The sequence below is a fragment of the Diadema antillarum genome, unplaced genomic scaffold (genome assembly GCF_040938485.1).
Source record: "Diadema antillarum isolate AM-2024a unplaced genomic scaffold, OU_Dant_1.0 scf00000140, whole genome shotgun sequence".
Lineage (NCBI taxonomy): Eukaryota > Metazoa > Echinodermata > Echinoidea > Diadematoida > Diadematidae > Diadema > Diadema antillarum.
This window is the reverse complement of record NW_027271029.1, coordinates 19,521-32,396: the sequence shown is the minus strand read 5'-3', so window position 1 is coordinate 32,396 and position 12,876 is coordinate 19,521.

Genomic DNA, 12,876 nt, shown 5'->3' with positions numbered 1-12,876 from the left:
TATCAAGCCCGTGATCAAGCGGCTTGATTATTATGGAAATATTGGCAACAGCCTAGCGATACGACTTTTAAAGGAGTTTCGATTGCAAATAGTGACTTAAAATGACCAAAGCTTATCCATGTTATTGTTAAGCAAACCTATAGGTCAGTGCATCCTAACCTGATCTTACACATTATACGCTTGTGGTATATCCCTATGTCGTGAAAAGAAAAAGTAATCCAATTCCATGATCATATTTTACATACGAACAGTAAAACCTTCTCAGCATACTACTTGTGCCGTCTCTATTAAATCAAAACTGAAGATAAAGTTGTATTACGTTTTAAAGGGGATGGCTAGTAACTGATCCGTGGGAATCAGTGGGAATGTTGGGGGATGATTGTTCCAATCCTTGTGGGATTCATTTAAGAGTACATTATATGTATATTGTTGTGTGAAAATTATTTGCTTCAGAATGGTCTCATATTCAAGTAATGTGCAGTTTAATGTTTCCAGGTTAGCATGCCTGTACAGTGACGGGGCGATCGTTAATGGCCCTACTTCACATTACTTGAATATGAGACCATTCTGAAGCAAATAATTTTCACACAACAATAGATATACAATGTATTCTTAAATGAATCCCACAAGGATCGGAACAATCGTCCCCAGCATCCCCACTGATTCCCACTGATTAGTTACTAGCCATCCCCTTTAATACACTTGTTACTTGCCACCAAGAACGTGACATCACCTTGCTTGCACCAATTTGTGAGGATTTTCGCGTACAATTATGAGGGCTCCCCGCTCCTTGTAATGTCATTTTGTTACATTCTTTAAAATCTTTGTTCACTAATTTTGATTTCTAATCAAGCAGTCCGCTCTACACAACCTCATTGTAACACTGCCTGAATTCCTCCACCCCTAAACAAATCAGAATAGTGCTGATTCATTATAAACCACATGACTTCCTCCCTTTCGGAGTTCGAGAAGCTTCGTTTGAATGTCAACCCTGCGGAATGTTGCCGAGAAATGAATCGACGGAATTCATTGAAGACGAAGATGTTTTACCTATTTCCATTCTAAACTCATTTCATTTGACCTTTTTCCAAACCCTTTGGACCCTTTGAGACTGATCGTTCTATTTAGAATATCCTTGAAAATCAATAAAAACAACCCAGCAAATTTGGGAATAGTAGACGCCAAACAGCGAGATGACTAAACACCGATTCTGGGAAACTGTCTATTCGACATGTCTTAGAAAGTCAGTTGATGCATGCCTCCGCGGCCTAGTAATATCGACTGTGCCCCTTTTTTATCACGAAGAATGCCGCATGAATCAAGCTTAGAAAGGAGAAAGTGGTTCGATCTATCTATGAAAGGAAAATGCCTGAAGGTTATACACGATGCTCATCCGTCGTAGCACCGGCTGACTTGCCGGCGGTCAAGGGGCCCTTGAACCTCATCCCTTTTTTCCGCTATGCACAGCGCCGTGGGCGCTATATATACACACTACGCCAGCGCCAAGCTATAGACTTGCACACAATCGTATTATGTTAGTTCCTCCTTTTTCCTCAGTAGCGAGAATGAGTACTTGCCCCACAAAATATAATTTTACATGAACTTGAAAATAGGAGCATTTAATACAAATATATCGTGCTTAGTTTTCTTTTTTCTTTCTTTCTTTCTGTTTTTCTTTCTCTCCCTCTCTCACTATATATATATATGTGATATATATGCATATATATGTAATTTGAAAGAAAAAAATTTGAAAAATCTGGATCAAATTAGCATTATTAGGCCATATGATTGAAATGGAAAGAATATTGAATTCAAATGGATTGTACTCGTCATTTCATGCCATCCACGATAATTGCATTCCATGCAATCTTTGAGTGATATAAAATGTTTGTTTTTGTTTTTTATTGTTCCATATTCCACATTTCAACAAATACATAAAACATAAACATCACAATACAAAAGCATGGATGAATTGTCAAGTACAGCTTATAAGACAATAAAACATTATGAAATATGAGGAATCTACATAGAAGCATTGCTTGTAGGGTGTAGATTCCCAGATGCGGATGTGAGATTAATTCTTACTTTGTTCGACTGATGTTCTGAAAAAAAGCAAGATATTATGTAGACGGACTCAGACTAAGTGAAAGTAAATAGGAACTTCACTTTCTCTACTCATGATAGGAAAGAAAGCAAAAAAAAAAAAAAGAAAGCGATCATCTCCTCTTATGCTCTTCATTCGTGATTGACATTTGATTAAATGTCAGTTGCATCACATGAATCAAACAGTTTGTAACAGGTTGTAACATTATTACTGATCCCCGTCAAAACAATGAAAATCTCCTCTGCTGACTTGCACAGGACCATTAGAAGATTTTTTTTTCATTTACTATAGAGTTTCTATTCTTTCAGAAATTTATATATCTAATTATTTTTTTAGTTCACTGCCGTAAGAGTCCCTTAATGTTCTAAAGATTTTCTAGAGATTTATTTATCAAAAGAAGAAAAAAAAAGGCTGTGAAACTGACTGAATGAAATGAAAAGTTTTATCTTCTTTTTTTTTTTTTGCTTTTATTCTTGTTTTTTGTGTGTTTTTGCTTTTGTTCTTCTTTTCGTTTGACTTTGCTTGGTTTGGTTTTGGTTTTCTTTTTTCTTTCTTTTTGCTTTTGGCGAAATATTACGTTTAGGACCTGCAGCTACTCTCTTGATAGGTGTACGTGCTTTAATGGGTTAATTCATTTCAGGCATAATTTGTCGTGATGAATATATTAGTAAGTATTTCATATGTGTAACGCACATACAAACAAACATACACGCACACACACACACACACACACACACACACACACACGCACACGCATACACTCACACAATATCCGTCGATGCTAACAGCTCTATGTAGAACAAGCCATCAACAGAGATGGGTGAATCGTCGGTCACAATGTACTAGAAAACATCAGACACCGGGTGCATTATCATCATTTTTCCCCCTCGCATTCAAGCTCCTGCTCTCGATGGCCGTAATGATCGTCGGGGCATTAGGCGATTTCGTCTCGTTCGCATTCTCATCCAGACATGTTTTGCTCGGGGACAGAAAAGAGAAACTAGTTAGGTGATCCGAGTATCCTTCGGATCACCTTCTGTATCTGTACGGATTCTTTCTTCTTCTTTCTTTCTTTATTTCTCCGCAAAAGTTGTGCAGAGGTTAGCTCAGAAAGTCCGCTGCCTATCAATTTCAAAATTATACCATGTATGCATCATGTCCCAAAGACGACAAATCTAATGTATCATTGTGATCAGTGGACCGTGACGTCACTATGACGTCATTATATGAAAACACATTCTCAATCATATCTCATTAATGGAATGAAATTTTTCAATGAAATTTACGTCACATATATTTCAAATTATGCGCATTCTACTCATGTTCTCAAAATTCATATTTTCTCTTAAAACGTGCGCGTACGCGCGCGTTGAAATATTTGTATGCTCCAATCGAGCTCAAAATTTTTTTGCACACGTTTCAGACCATTTGGAGCATTTTTTGAAAAATTGAAAAAATCGGACGGACGCGTACGCGCGCGCGCATATACGCACGCACAGCTCATGTGCAATTGAAATTTCCAGTTTTTTCACTTTGATCGGATGTCTGAAATGTTAAGGAATATTTATACCAAGTTTCAAATCAATCCGACTCAATATGACGTCATACGGGCCCGTCAAAGTTGAAATTCCGCGCGCGCGTCAATGGCGATATACAGTGCAACTATGCCAAAAAACTGCCAATTTTAAATCCGATTTTACTCGTCAGGATGGACGGTGACCCCCCATTTTCTGTACATATTTTGAAAGCTGATGAGTTGTACATGTCATTTCATGGGGTGGCAATGCTGACAAAATGATTAAAAGATATCAAATTTCTTAATAAAGTAAAAAAAGTAAATTTTCAAAATGACGTCATCAAATTTCAAGTTCATTCGAGCATATCTCACTAGTCCTTAGTCAATTTTCACCCAGATTTCAGTATGATGTAGCTTATTTAATGTTCTTTCAAACATAGAATTACAATATTTTGATTGGATAACGGTATCACCTCGTAAAAATGGATTAAAAGTAATCTTGTCAAATTTGACCAGTTTACGTGTTATCTCTATGGGAGTGCAGTTTTTCTGGAAATGAAAATTGACATGACTATCTTTATCGAGCACTAGCTCACTTAAGCTTCGGTAAATTTCTCCCAGATTTTAATATGTTGTAGCTGAGACTTTACGCTACCGTAAGTGTGCCCTTCGTTTTTTCATACGATGTCAAAATCACGTCAAAAAATTGGGTTGAAATTCAGGCTTATCTTCGATGTATTGAGATATTTCTTTCTTTCTGCAACTTTCTTTGCAATAACTCAAGAAAAACGGCCTCTATCACTTCTATATTTTGCACATGTTTAGTTCATGTCACGTGAATTATTTCATAAAATAACAGCTACTTGATCGGACACCATCTTGGGTATGTAAATTAGGGTCAAAGGTCATAGGTGTTTCACCCTGTATCTTAGTGAATACATGTTTTATCTTTCCCATATTTTGCACACGCAAAGACCATGTTACAAGGATCATTTCACAAAATAATCACTTTTTACTCAGATGCCATCTTGTCTGTGCAAATTGAGGTCAAAGGTCATATGTACTTCTTTTTGTATCTTCGTTATGACGTGTTATCTCTATGGGAGGGAATTTTCTTTAATGTGAAAATTGACATGATTGTCTTTATCGAGCACTAGCTCACTTACCCTTCGGTGAATTTCTCCCAGATTTTAATATATTGTAGCTGAGACTTTGCGCTATCGTTTCATTTCCTTCGTTTTTTCATACGATGTCGGAATTACGATAAAAAATTGGTTGAAATTAAAGCTTATCTTCTATGTATTGAGATATTTCTTTCTTTCTGCAACTTTCTTTGCAATAACTCAAGAAAAACATGCCCTATCACCCCCATATTTTGCACATGTTTAGTTCATGTCTCGTACATTATTTCATAAAATAACAACTACTAGATCGGACAACATCTTGGGTATGTAAATTAGGGTCAAAGGTCATAAATGTTTCATCTTGTATCTTAGTGAATACCTGTCCTATCTTTCCCATATTTTCCACACGTATAGACGATGTCGCGAGAATCATTTCACAAAATAACCACTATTTCATCAGATGCAATCTTGGGAGTGCAAAGGTGGGTCAAAGGTCATATGTATTCATTGCTGTATCTTCGTTATTCAGTGTATACAGAATTTGGTACCAAAGATGGCAGATATGACTCCCTTTTCTAAATGAGAATGCAAACATCACACGGCCAATGTCTCTAAACACAGATGAAACTTGTATGGTCATGCCTATTGCGATCAGGACTCGAATCATTGATAAAAAAAAATCGGATCACCTTAATTTGTCAGTGATGACAAATTACAATCTCTAGTGTTAAACTTCCCGTTGTCACAAAAAAGTTCTTTCTCCTCAAATGTTGTGTAGAGGTTAGCTCAGAAAGTCCTCATCCTATCAATGTCAAAATTATACCATATATGTATCATGTCCCAAAGACGACAGATCTAATAAAATCATAGTGATCAGTCGAAAGTGACGTCACTATGACGTCATTATATGAAAACACATTCTCATTCATATCTCATTAATGGAATGGAATTTTTCTATGAAATTTACCTCACATATAGTTCGAATCAAGTTGATTCTACTCATGTTCTCAAAATTCATCTGTACTCTTCAAACGTGCGCGTACGCGCGCGTTCAAATATTTGTATGCTCCAATCGAGCTCAAAATTTTTTTGGACACGTTTCAGACCATTTGGAGCATTTTTTGAAAAATTGAAAAAATCGGACGGACGCGTACGCGTGCGCGCATATACGCACGCACAGCTAATATGCAATAGAAATTTCCCGTTTTTTCACTCAGATCGGATATCTGAAATGTCAAGGAATATTTCTACCAAGTTTCAAATCAATCCAACTCAATATGACGTCATGCGGGCCCGTCAAAGTTGAAATTCCGCGCGCGCGTCAATGGCGATATACAGTGCAACTATGCCAAAAAACCGCCAATTTTAAATCGGATTTTACTCGTCAGGATGGACGGTGATCCCCCATTTTCTTTACATATTCTGAAAGCTGATTAGTTGTACATGTCATTTCATGGGCTGGCAAAGCTAACAAAATGATTAAAAGATATCAAATTTCTTAATAAAGTAAAAAAAGTAAATTTTCAAAATGACGTCATCAAATTTCAAGTTTACTCGAGCGTATCTCACTTATCCTTTCCCAATTTTCACCCAAATTTCAATATGTTGTAGGTTATGGAATGCTCTTTCATTTATGTGATTACACAATTTTGATTCGATAACGACATTACCTCGAAAAAATGGATTGAAGGTAACCTTGTCAAATTTGACCAGTTTACGTGTAATCTCTATGGGAGTGCAATTTTTATGCAAATGAAAATTGACATGACTATCTTCATCGAGCACTAGCTCACTTATGCTTCGGTGAATTTCTCTAAGATTTTAATATGTTGTACCTGAGACGTAGGGCTATCGTAAGTGTGCCCTCTGTTTTTTCATACATTGTCGGGATCATGTGAAAAAACTTGGTTGAAATTAAAGTTTATCTTCGATGTATTGAAATATTTCTTTCTTTTTGCAACTTTATGTGCAATTAATCAAGAAAAACATACCCTATCACCACCATATTTTGAATATGTTTAGTTCATGTCACGAACATTATTTCATAAAATAACAAGTACTTGATCAGTCGCCATCTTGGGTATGTAAATTAGGGTCAAAGGTCATAGATGTTTCATCCTGTATCTTGGTGAATACAGGTCCTATCTTTCCCATATTTTGCACACGTAAAGACCATGTTACAGGGATTATTTCATAAAATAACCACTTTTTGCTCAGATGCCATCTTGTCTGTGCAAAGTGGGGTCAAAGGTCATATGTACTTCTTTTTCTATGTTCGCTATGACGTGTTATCTCTAAGGGAGGGAATTTTTTAGATGTGAAAATTGACATGACTCTCTTTATCGAGCACTATCTTACTTATGCTTCAGTGAATTTCTCTCAGATTTTAGTATGTTGTAGCTGAGACTTTGCAGTATCAGGACTCGAATCATTGACTAAAAAAAATCGGATCACCTTAATTTGTCAGTGATGACAAATTACAATCTCTAGTTTTCTTTATTTCTCCCCAAAAGTTGTGCAGAGGTTAGCTCAGAAAGTGCTATGCCTATCAAGTTCAAACTTATACCATGTATGTATCATGTCCCAAAGACGAGAAATCTAGTAAAATCATAGTGATCAGTCGACCGTGACGTCACTATGACGTCATTATATGAAAACACATTCTCAATCATATCTCATTAATGGAATGGAATTTTTCAATGAAATTCACGTCACATATATTTCAAGTCAAGTGCATTCTACTCATATTCTCAAAATTCATTTATATCGTAAAACGTGCGCGCACGCGCGCGTTGAAATATTTGTATGCTCCAATGGAGTTCAAAATTTTTTTGCACACGTTTCAGACCATTTGGAGCATTTTTTGAAAAATTGAAAAAAATGGACGGACGCGTACGCGCGCGCGCATATACGCACGCATAACTCATGTGCAATTGAAATTTCCAGTTTTTTCACTTTGATCGGATGTCTGAAATGTTAAGGAATATTTATACCAAGTTTCAAATCAATGCGACTCAATATGACGTCATGCGGGCCCGTCAAAGTTGAAATTCCGCGCGCGCGTCAATGGCGATATACAGTGCAACTATGCCAAAAAACTGCTAATTTTAAATTCGATTTTACTCGTCAGGATGGACGGTGACCCCCCATTTTCTGTACATATTTTGAAAGCTGATGAGTTGTACATGTCATTTCATGGGGTGGCAATGCTGACAAAATGATTAAAAGATAGCAAATTTCTTACTAAAGTAAAAAAAGTAAATTTTCAAAATGACGTCATCAAATTTCAAGTTCATTCGAGCGTATCTCACTAGTCCTTTGTCAATTTTCACCCAGATTTCAGTATGTTGTAGCTTTTTTAATGTTCTTTCAAACATAAAATTACAAAATTTTGATTGGATAATGGTATAACCTCGTAAAAATGGATTGAAAGTAACCTTGTCAAATTTGACCAGTTTACGTGTTATCTCTATGTGAGTGCAGTTTTTCTGGAAATGAAAATTGACATGACTATCTTTATCGAGCACTAGCTCACTTACCCTTCGGTAAATTTCTCCCAGATTTTGATATGTTGTAGCTGAGACTTTACGCTACCGTAAGTGTGCCCTTCGTTTTTTCATACGATATCGGGATCACGTCAAAAATTTTGGTTGAAATTCAGGCTTATCTTCGATGTATTGAGATATTTCTTTCTTTCTGCAACTTTCTTTGCAATAACTCAAGAAAAACACGCCCTATTACTTCCATGTTTTGCACATGTTTAGTTCATGTCACGTACATTATTTCATAAAATAACAACTACTTGATCGGACACCATCTTGGGTATGTAAATTAGGGTCAAAGGTCATAAGTGTTTCATCCTGTATCTTAGTGAATACATGTCCTATCTTTCCCACATTTTGCAAACGCAAAGACCATGTTACAAGGATCATTTCACAAAATAACCACTTTTTACTCAGATGCCATCTTGTCTGTGCAAATTGAGGTCAAATGTCATATGTACTTCTTTTTGTATCCTCGTTATGACGTGTTATCTCTATGGGAGGGAATTTTTTTTAAATGTGAAAATTGACATGATTGTCTTTATCGAGCACTAGCTCACTTACCCTTCGGTGAATTTCTCCCAGATTTTAATATGTTGTAGCTGAGACTTTGCGCTATCGTTAAATTTGATTTTGTTTTTTCATACGATGTCGGGATCACGATAAAAAACTTGGTTGAAATTAAAGCTTATCTTCTATGTATTGAGATATTTCTTTCTTTCTGCAACTTTCTTTGCAATAACTCAAGAAAAACACGCCCTATCACCTCCATATTCTGCACATGTTTAGTTCATGTCACGTACATTATTTCATAAAACTACAAAACTACTTGATCGGACAACATCTTTGGTATGTAAATTAGGGTCAAAGGTCATAAATGTTTCATCTTGTATCTTGGCGAATACCTGTCCTATCTTTCCCATATTTTGCACACGTATAGACGATGTCGCAAGAATCATTTCACAAAATAACCACTTTTTCCTCAGATGCCATCTTGGGAGTGTAAAGGTGGGTCAAAGGTCATATGTATTTGTTGTTGTATCTTCGTTATCTAGTGTATACGGAATTTGGTACCAAAGATGGCAGATATGACTCCCTTTTCTAAACGAGAATTCAAACATCACACGGCCAACGTGTTTAACAACAGACGAAACCTGTATGGTCATGCCTATTGCGATCAGGACTCGAATCATTGATGAAAAAAAAAATCGGATCACCTTAATTTGTCAGTAATGACAAATTACAATCTCTAGTTCTATTTGAGGCGCACTTGAACTCGTTTTGGCGCGAACCCAATCTCCGCACATCCAGAGACCGTCTGCGGGCCACAACGCGAAAGAACATACGGCGGGGGGAGAGAGGGGAGTCATGTCTGGGAGCTCTTGGCCTTTTTTACATCTTTCACAGCAGAGCGTGGCTATAGGTAGCTATGTAGAAATGAAAGGAAATGAAAATGGCCATAGTTTGCGTCTATCTGACGTTTCATCAAAATGAGAACGGCGCTCCTCTGTAATAGCATTAAGGAATATAATTAAGTTTAATTTGGGCAAACTTCCAGAGCGATGACAGGATGTCTAATCTTTTTTTCTTTTTTTTTTTTGATGAATTTAGAAAAAAAAAATGAGATCATAACGAAAACATTCTCTAGATTGGGGAAAGATAGCATCCCTCGATCTTTACTTTGATACACGCGCATGATTTAATGATAAAACAGGTTGGCTACCACGGTTGTCTAGTATCAAGAGACAATTTCTTCTGTCTGGCGGAAAAAAAAAAATGCAGTGTGTAGCATAATGATATTTGTCATCATCAGTCCCTACGCGAAGTAAAGACATCGGCTGCGTGGCTTTTACTTGAGACAATAACCATCTCCACTGGCGTAGATCGATCTTCACCTGGATGCCCCAAGTGACAGGTGAAATCCACACTGAGTAGCACTTCCTAAATTTCGAATATGCTACGTGTGGATATAATGACCACTCCAAGGTGTAATGTCAACCCCGACAAGGTATACCCGCCCACGGAAACCTTACTCGCAGTGTCGCGTACCCCGAGCCAAGGGGCGGGAAGTGCAGGAGCATCCGGGTCGTATCAGGTGCGCTTTATGGGATATGTCCGTCGAATTCGCGACCGACACATCGATTCCTAAAGCTGGACTTGACGATGTCAATGCCTCCTCATAGTTTGCACTTCTGAAGAAGAACAAGACAAGTTTGAAACAGCAAAAGCAACCGGATGGCCGCCAGGACACTGCACCTTGAAAGTGCTTCTGGTAGTCAGTAGTTGCACTGACGAGTAGCTAAAACTTTGCGTTCGGCCTTAGACAGATAAATTATTAACCTGCCCTATGAAAGCCAGACTAGTTGATGTGATTTCGCGTAACGTGTGTGTTACTATGAATGGGATTTTCGTCAAGTAGCCGTACTCAAGTTCGCAGAAAAGGGAAAATGCATAATAGAGACAAACTTTTTACTGTATCAATAGTAGAAAAGTTGCAGCAAACAGCAATGCCAAATTAGCATATTGTAATTCTATTAGATGCAATATTGCTGCTCAAGTCACTGATGTCTCGTTAGTATTAACATGATGCTGATAATTAAATTGATCACATGTCTTAGAATTCTATGGCATAAGTATAATTTGCATATAGAATAAGTGTTTCCAACATCAGGATAGTATATCAATGTAGTGACATGGAATATAAGACACGATTTTGCTCTTAGATTTGAATATTCCTCAGACCTTACAGTTATTCTGCTGATTAACTATATCTGAGTGATTAGCCATCAATCCAACGCCCGAGGAATCATGGAGTAGAGTACAGACGGACAAACAGACAGGCATATAAAGAGAGATGGTGGGGGGGGGGGGGGAGGAGAGATGGGGAGTAGAAGGGCGGAAGGTGGGCGGGCAGACCTCGATCTGAGGGACAGTGACTAGGTCGAGGCGAACTCTTGGGCTCATTTTGTCTGTTCCCGCCATTCTGCCTTCGTGTCTGCCCCGAGTGCGTTGACCGCGATCTTGAGACGACGGAGGCGGCAGCCTGGCAGCCTCGCAGCCAGGCACCGTACGCGCAAAGTCTCTTCCCCAAGCTTGCCCGAGGTGATATAGTTATTTACCGAAGAGAGGATCTACCATCGCTCGAACTCTCGCAGACCCTCATTATACGATGTTCTGACATGTACTCGTAATTCGTAGCTATGGAGTCATCTCGCGCTCACCCTGAGGTTCACCTAGAATTATTTTCGAGTTTGTTAAGAACGGTCACATAAGGCGACATTCAATAAATGTCAAATTGAAGTCAACAAGCGACACGGAAATATTTCTCAAAAAGTGAGTGCATCACAGTGAAGTTGAACTTTAGATTTCAATGCCAATATTCAAGTTGACTTTAATGAAACAGACAAACAGAATGACAAAGAGTTCACAAGTATCGGATAGAAGATGAGAAAGTTGATGAATCTAAGACGCAAAATTGGAAGAAACAATGATGTCATCGAATCAAAACGCTCCAAATGGTTTGTAGACAAAACACGGTAAAAATCAATCATCAAAATCGTAATTTGCCCATTACAAACTCTCTTCCCCTAAAAGCCATCGTTGATACATCTTGTAGTTTATAACAAGACTGATGCAATGCTTTTATGTAAAGGATTTGTTCTACTCCTACCGATATCATACTAAAAAAAGAAGTGAATTTCATGAAGATATATGAATACATCCCACTGATAGACTTGTGAAGTAAGGACTTCACCTCTTCTGCCAATTTGAATACGTGTTTATTGTTATCAATACAAAATGGTAAAATTACAATTACCTGTCTTGGTTTAGTTATGATCTGAAAAAAAAAAACTATATCATTTTATTCCTCTGATTATCTATAGCTGTAGCAACCTTAAGCACGGGGTGGGATTAGGTTTACTCTTTATGCTATAAAATGTCCATCAAATTTTCAGCCAACGTGCTTCCCCACCAGTGCCAGACTATTCAGACCATGGACAAGCAATAGTTGTAGTCGATGGCCATCCGAGAACAAGTGAATGCTTATAGCTTTGGAAATTACATAAACAATGAAAACTGTAATCAGTATACGATACATAGGGTCAACAGGCACAAACAGTGTTAACGTCCCGATTGGGTGAAAGCATTTTAAACATGACCGCTTGCCTTGTGCTGGGTGACATGATTTACAGTACTCGGGCGGAGGTGAGAAAACATGGAACCTATTCATAGAGAAAATTCAACCCTGTTATGATGTTGCTTTGTATGAAAACATAAATATCGGAGAAGCACATCAGTGGAGATTTGGGTAAAAATCGGTCAATCAAAAAGTTGTAAAACTGTCAAAGTTTAGAGAGTAGGACAAATTGGCAACTCCGTGTGACGTAGATGTTAAATAGGTCTCCATTTGGTTTGTACACTAAACTGGCCCTACAGTATTTTCCGGAGAAAAAAATATCTTCAGATCTAGTCTCGGTATATGATGAAAGTAATACGTCTTTGCGTGTTTTCTTCATCGGAAAAGTTTAGCCTGTGCAAAAAAAAAAAAAAAATTAGAAAACGACAATAAGTGAAGTTTGGTCTACAAAA